Genomic DNA, 6,000 nt, shown 5'->3' on the forward strand with positions numbered 1-6,000 from the left:
AGCCTTTTTTCTTTTAAGGCCTGTTCACTTTAATAAAAAAAATACCTTACCAAAATTTGGGCAGGATTTCTTACATAGTTACCAAAATTTAACAACAAACTAAATGTAGCCACTCTTTTTGGTAACTTTACCGAAATTTGGTAAGGTTGAAAATGACATCAAAGTGAACAGGCCCTTAAAGCTAACTTTCCACATAATAACAAAAAAAGTTGCATGAAAGATAATCACGGAAAAGCGATAATTACATATGAAATGGATGAATTATTAATACATACCATAGCTTTCCACATTGTACACATCTTGGTACCTAATAATGTTTGCGTAGAAACAGTTTTCACTCTATTCTAGTATATTATATAAGTTATTTTGGTCTTGTCCAAGTTCAATAAAAGAAATGCATCAACATTTTGAAGTGTTTCACAGCATGAAACCCAAAATTTTTCACAATATAAAACGGATATGGAGTACTCCCTCCAAATCTATAATTCTTGATGTTTTATACAAAGGCCTGGTTTAGTTCCTAACTTTTTCTTCAAACTTTCAACTTTTCTGACACATCAAAATTTTCCTACACACATAAACTTTTAATTTTTCCGTCACATCGTTTCAATTTCAATCAAACTTCCAATTTTTACGTGAACTAAACACACCCAAAGTTGAGGTTAAAATTTTATAACTTTACTATAAATAACTTTGAAAAATATATAGTTGAAAGGTACTAGAACAACATATAAATTTATTTTACAAAGTACTGTAATAATAGAAAATTTGTTAAAGATATATTTTAGAGACAGTATCATTATTGAAAATGTTAAGAATTACTACAATAGGAGGAAATAAGTTGCTACCATACGGGTAGGCATAGTCAAATAGAGGAAGGACCGTTGTGTAAAACAGCAGAAAAGTTGGGTACCTAGCCGCACTATACCAGTGTGTTTGACGCGGGTAGCCGACAAGGAGATCATCGGATACCGCCTCGGGGGCCGCCCAAATTAAAAATCGCGCTTCCACGCCTGGGATTCCCATCCGGCTGACGCTGATCCTCAGCCGCCGCGCCGCGAAGCGAAGCGAATTTCCGGAGCGGCGCCACACCACTGTACTTGCCCCAGTCTTTGCTTGCCCCCCACCCCCAACCCCACCGCATCGGATGCCCACCCCCGCCGCCCGTGCGCCTAAACTCGCAGTATATTACTCATCCGTCTCATTCCAAGTTTATGTTAAACGTTTAATCGTCCATTTCATTTTAAAACATAATTAAAAATAAAAAACAAGTCATATATAAAATACTATTTATATTTTATCATCTAATAAAAATAAAAATAATTATTATAAAATAATTTTAAATAAAATGAACGTTAGTAAAAAGACCCACAACCGTACTTAAGATTGGAGTGTACTTATAGGGTCTGGTTAGTTTCGAACTTTTTTTCAAACTTCCAACTTTTCCATCACATCAAAATTTTTCTATACACATGCTCCCATCGGATGGCCTAAACAGCCAAATAATAAGATAAAATTTAAATTTTCAAACTTAATTTTGAGATTGATTTTGATATTTTCAACGTAGTTTCTTTTTCAGCATTGGCTTTTAAGTTAACAAGAACACATATATAAAATTTTTATCTAAAAATTTATTTTTGTTCCCTAATAAACCATTTTGACTTATCAGGGAAAAAGCTAAACGATAGGAGCTATAAACTTTCCATTTTTCCGTCACACCGTTCCAATTCAACCAAACTTCTAATTTTATTTTGAACTAAACACACCCTACGATAGATGGAGCAGTAGTATACTCCAGTAGGCCACGCCACGCACCGCGCTCGTCGTCCTGTCGTGATCTCTCCCGCTGCCGACCGAGTGCCGACGTGTCCTCTCCCGCCGCGACGCATCGGCGAGAGAATCCTACTCCGCCTTGTATTCCTTTGGGTGAACATGAGTGTCTGACAGTTAAACTGATCTATTCGTTACTACAGGTACGGGACGAACTGGTGGTGGTAGCAGTAAGTATTTTGAATAATTAACAGCTTGGGGGAGTACGAACGACCATGCGTGCTGCTCCTTGTTTTTTTCCTCCGCGTCCGTTTTTTTCTGTCTCCTTTTGATCCATTGGTAGGATATAGGAGTAGTAGTATCTACTGTCGTGAGAGGAAGAGAGTGTGTTTATCATACGACACTCATATTTTATTGACGGGCCTGGCGAAATGCAGAGGCCCTACAGCATCGTGTGGGGATCTGTGAACAGTAACATGACTCGAATGGAGGAGATACAGTCATACAACTGAGGTGAGATGAGGTCGGTAAAGGTTAAAAAAAAAGTGAGATGGAACCGGTCCGATCCATCTTGGGTGGTTATTAAAATTAAAATGGTCACTCGGATGCAAATCCACTGTTGTACATTACTGTACCTGTGGTATGTGTCACTGACATGTGGGTCCCACCTAAATTTTAGACCCATATGTCAGTGACTTACTGCACGTACATTTACAGGATAGGATCCCAACTCCACTCATATGGCTCGATCGACACTGCGTTGTTTTGTGCTTTCGCTGGTTCGTTGTTTGAACCCAGGTACTACCCCTATCCAAGATCAAGAACACACGTGTGTTGTGAATGAATGGACTAGGATCGGATCCGGTTTATAATTCCGCGGCGCGAATCGGTCGTACATGCAGTGCAGCTGGATGGTCATCCGCAAACGCGGGCTCTGCTGGTTGGTTGCCCACGGTTGCCTTCTGTCTGTTCTGCTACCGAACATCGCTACTCCTAGCTAGCTGCGCTGCATCTCCCCAAACTGATCTCGCGGCTGCGTCATCGGTGGTCATGGTGTGCCATACTGTCCTGTGTGTGTGAGAGAGAGAGTTGCTGTGTCAGACATGCCCTCCTGTCCCGGGATCGGCTGTCTTCGTCTTGGATCGCTTGATTTAAGTTTCTTGTCCACGAATTAGGGATGCTTAAGACTAATTACTCAAGTCCATTACATAGACACACGTGCGGCATTCACACTTGTACAAATCAGTCTCTCTTCAGCACAATCGTTGGAGAACAAATGCTCTTCCCATCTCCGGGCTGATAATACTTATCGTTTTAGATAAGGGTGAGATTAAATTTTAGAATATTTGATTTAAATCATTTTTAAAATATTTATCTTTCAAACATGTATAGATTAGTCTTAAAAATACTTTAATAAAATCATATATTTGTTAATACTTTTATACATATTATAATAAAAAATAATAGTCAAAATTATTTTTTGAAGACCGTATCCTTGTCCAAAATGACAAGTATTATCAAACCGGAGGGAGTAGCAACGGGGCGGGACGGATGGGTTGGATAGGATCGGAAAAGTCTCGTCATCTGACTTCTCCAACTGGCACCTGGTCCTCGGGAGTTTTTGACAAATTGGTCCTTGGGGAAAACTTATTTCAAAACTAGTACTTGCTAAAAACTTCAACCAAAAATAGGCCACGGGGTCAGCGCCAACCATCCCCCTACCAATCCTCACGCTTACGTGGCAGGATGTCAACGCCAGTCTCATTGGCGCTAAACCACTAAGCTCAGCACCAGCTTGCTTGGCGCTGAGATTTGGGACTTAGACGCTCGCGTCCTTGCCGCTCAACATCGCTCCTGTGTTCGGCCGCAAGGACGCGTTGAGCCGGCAAATCTCAACGCCATTGAGATTGTCACTGAGCCTACAAACCTCAGCGCCATGTACATTGGCGCTGAGGTTTCGGACTTAGCCGCTGTTAACAACCAAATTTGGTAAATTCTATCACTATTGGCATCGGAGGTAAAGATCAGATCGAAGTGGAATCCAAGATGAAGATCGTTGCGGAAATAGAGTAAGAATCGGCTGCAGTCCAAATCGGCTAAGGTCAGGTCGGCATAGTTCAAGTCGGACGGGGTTAGCCGATACAACCGATTCTGATAATATGACTCGGTGTACGTCATCGGGTTCAAGTTGATGTGCTTCAAGATGATTGCCATGCATGGATAGAGTCCTGGGAAGGCAATTGTATCTATTAATTAGGATATTCTATTTAATTTCCTTAGAGATATGTTTGGGTAAAAGTCTGCCGTAAATACTTATGGTATCTTAGAGTTTGTTAGAGATAATAGTCGTGTCTGTTATGAACGTATCTTGTAATTCTCGGGTATAAATAGACCCGAGTCCTATGTAAAAAAAACAAGACATCCAATACAATCTCGGCGCATCGCCACCCTTTATGCTTTACTTTTATTTCGACGAGTTCGTGCTCTCGGGTTGAGCTGCATCGGTTTCGATCTTCAACAAGAGGTAAAGCTTGTCATGACGACTTATGTTCTCAAGATTAGTGCTTCCATCTTTATGACACTCTAATCTTGTCTATATAATTCGTCGAGTTATCATATATCTCACATAATCTTCGATAATATCTTCATCTAATCTGTAATCGGCTAACATCTGTTAATGGAAGGCAGCCGATTAGGTTAGACAATGATGTTAACTTAGACTATGTGATATATCTACCACTCTATGAAACTTCCAGTGGCTTGATTGTCCAGATATTGTTTTTCTTTTCATACTTAATGCTGCATCAGTTGAGTTTGATCTATTAAGTCGTGCTTAAAATTGCAATCTCTAGCCTGCTTTCTGGTTGCTGATTAGGGTAGTATCAGAGTTTCAGCCGATCTTATCTGATTTAACTACTTTTATTCTATATGCTTGATCTATATGTTAAATCTGCCCTTTATGTTAAGATTTTGTCGCATCTAAGTATATTAAGCTTATGTTTAGTATATTCTACTTACTTTAAAATCTTAGTATAGAGTAGTATCGGAGTATTAGCAGATACATGCTAGATCCACCTGATCGGCTATGCTATGAATGTATATAATCCTACTATTAATATATATTTCGATATAAGTGATTTATACTGTCTCGGCAAGGCGACCGATCTATCCCAATCATTTGATTTAAGTATATATCGATATAAGGATTATATATCATTAATATCTACAGCCGATCGAGTAGATTTAGTTCTGGTTTGCTTATTGATATTTGTCGATCGATGTACACATGACACCGGCTTGAAATAAATGATGTGTCATCGGCACCTAGCCGATCGGTTATCATTTATAGGATTAATTGTGGTTTCTTTGTTCTATTTCTTGTTGATTGCAATATCAAATCAAATGGCACGCTCATACATCCGAAGGCGAGCTTTGGACCTGCACTGGAGTTAAGCAGATCTCCCAGGCCTCGTATTTTCTGTCAACAGCCGCGCGAGGCCTGCCCGCCCAACATAGCTCCTATGTTGGGCGTTGCCTTGGCATTGAGGACCTCAGCGCCATTACTCCTGGCACTGACGTTTGTAGGCTCAGCGCCAAGTTGACGGCCAACACAAAAGGGATGTTGGGTCGGCCGCAAGCACACGGTTAAGTTACAGAGCTCGGCGCCACTTGATTTGGCGCCGAGGTCTTAAGTCTCAACACCATTTTTCTTGGCGCTGAGGTTGGGCCCTAGGCAGAGAGCTACCATCTAGCTCTTTGTCTAGCCTTGATCACACGCAAACATAAAAAAAATCTAGACGGTAGCTCTCTGCCCAGACGGTAGCTCTCCTTCTCCGCGCAAAGAGCGGGCTTGGGCGTCGTCGTCCTCGCCGCCGCGTCACGCTGCCCGCTGTTCTCCTTCTCCGCACACCACGACGCTCGCGGCGACACGTTCCTGCACACCGCGGAGCTCCTCAGCGTTGCCAAATCTGCCGCATCCAACCAAAAAAATCATGTGCAGCGGCCAGCGCTCCTATAATCCTATTTTGTTGATGTTGATCCAAGAAAGCAGTTGTTCGATCCGAAGAGTTGAGACAACTTGATGTTTTTGAAAAATCATGTGCCAGTGCTACTGAAAATGAATTTCATTCCGAATTGAGTGAACGACCTGGACAAAATTGAGTGAAAACTGTAGTGACCTTCTTCCGAATCATGCATCCTGATCGCCGCAGCCATCCCGATCTGATGTTT

This window comes from Oryza sativa, chromosome 10, assembly GCF_034140825.1.
Source record: "Oryza sativa Japonica Group chromosome 10, ASM3414082v1".
Taxonomy (NCBI): domain Eukaryota; kingdom Viridiplantae; phylum Streptophyta; class Magnoliopsida; order Poales; family Poaceae; genus Oryza; species Oryza sativa.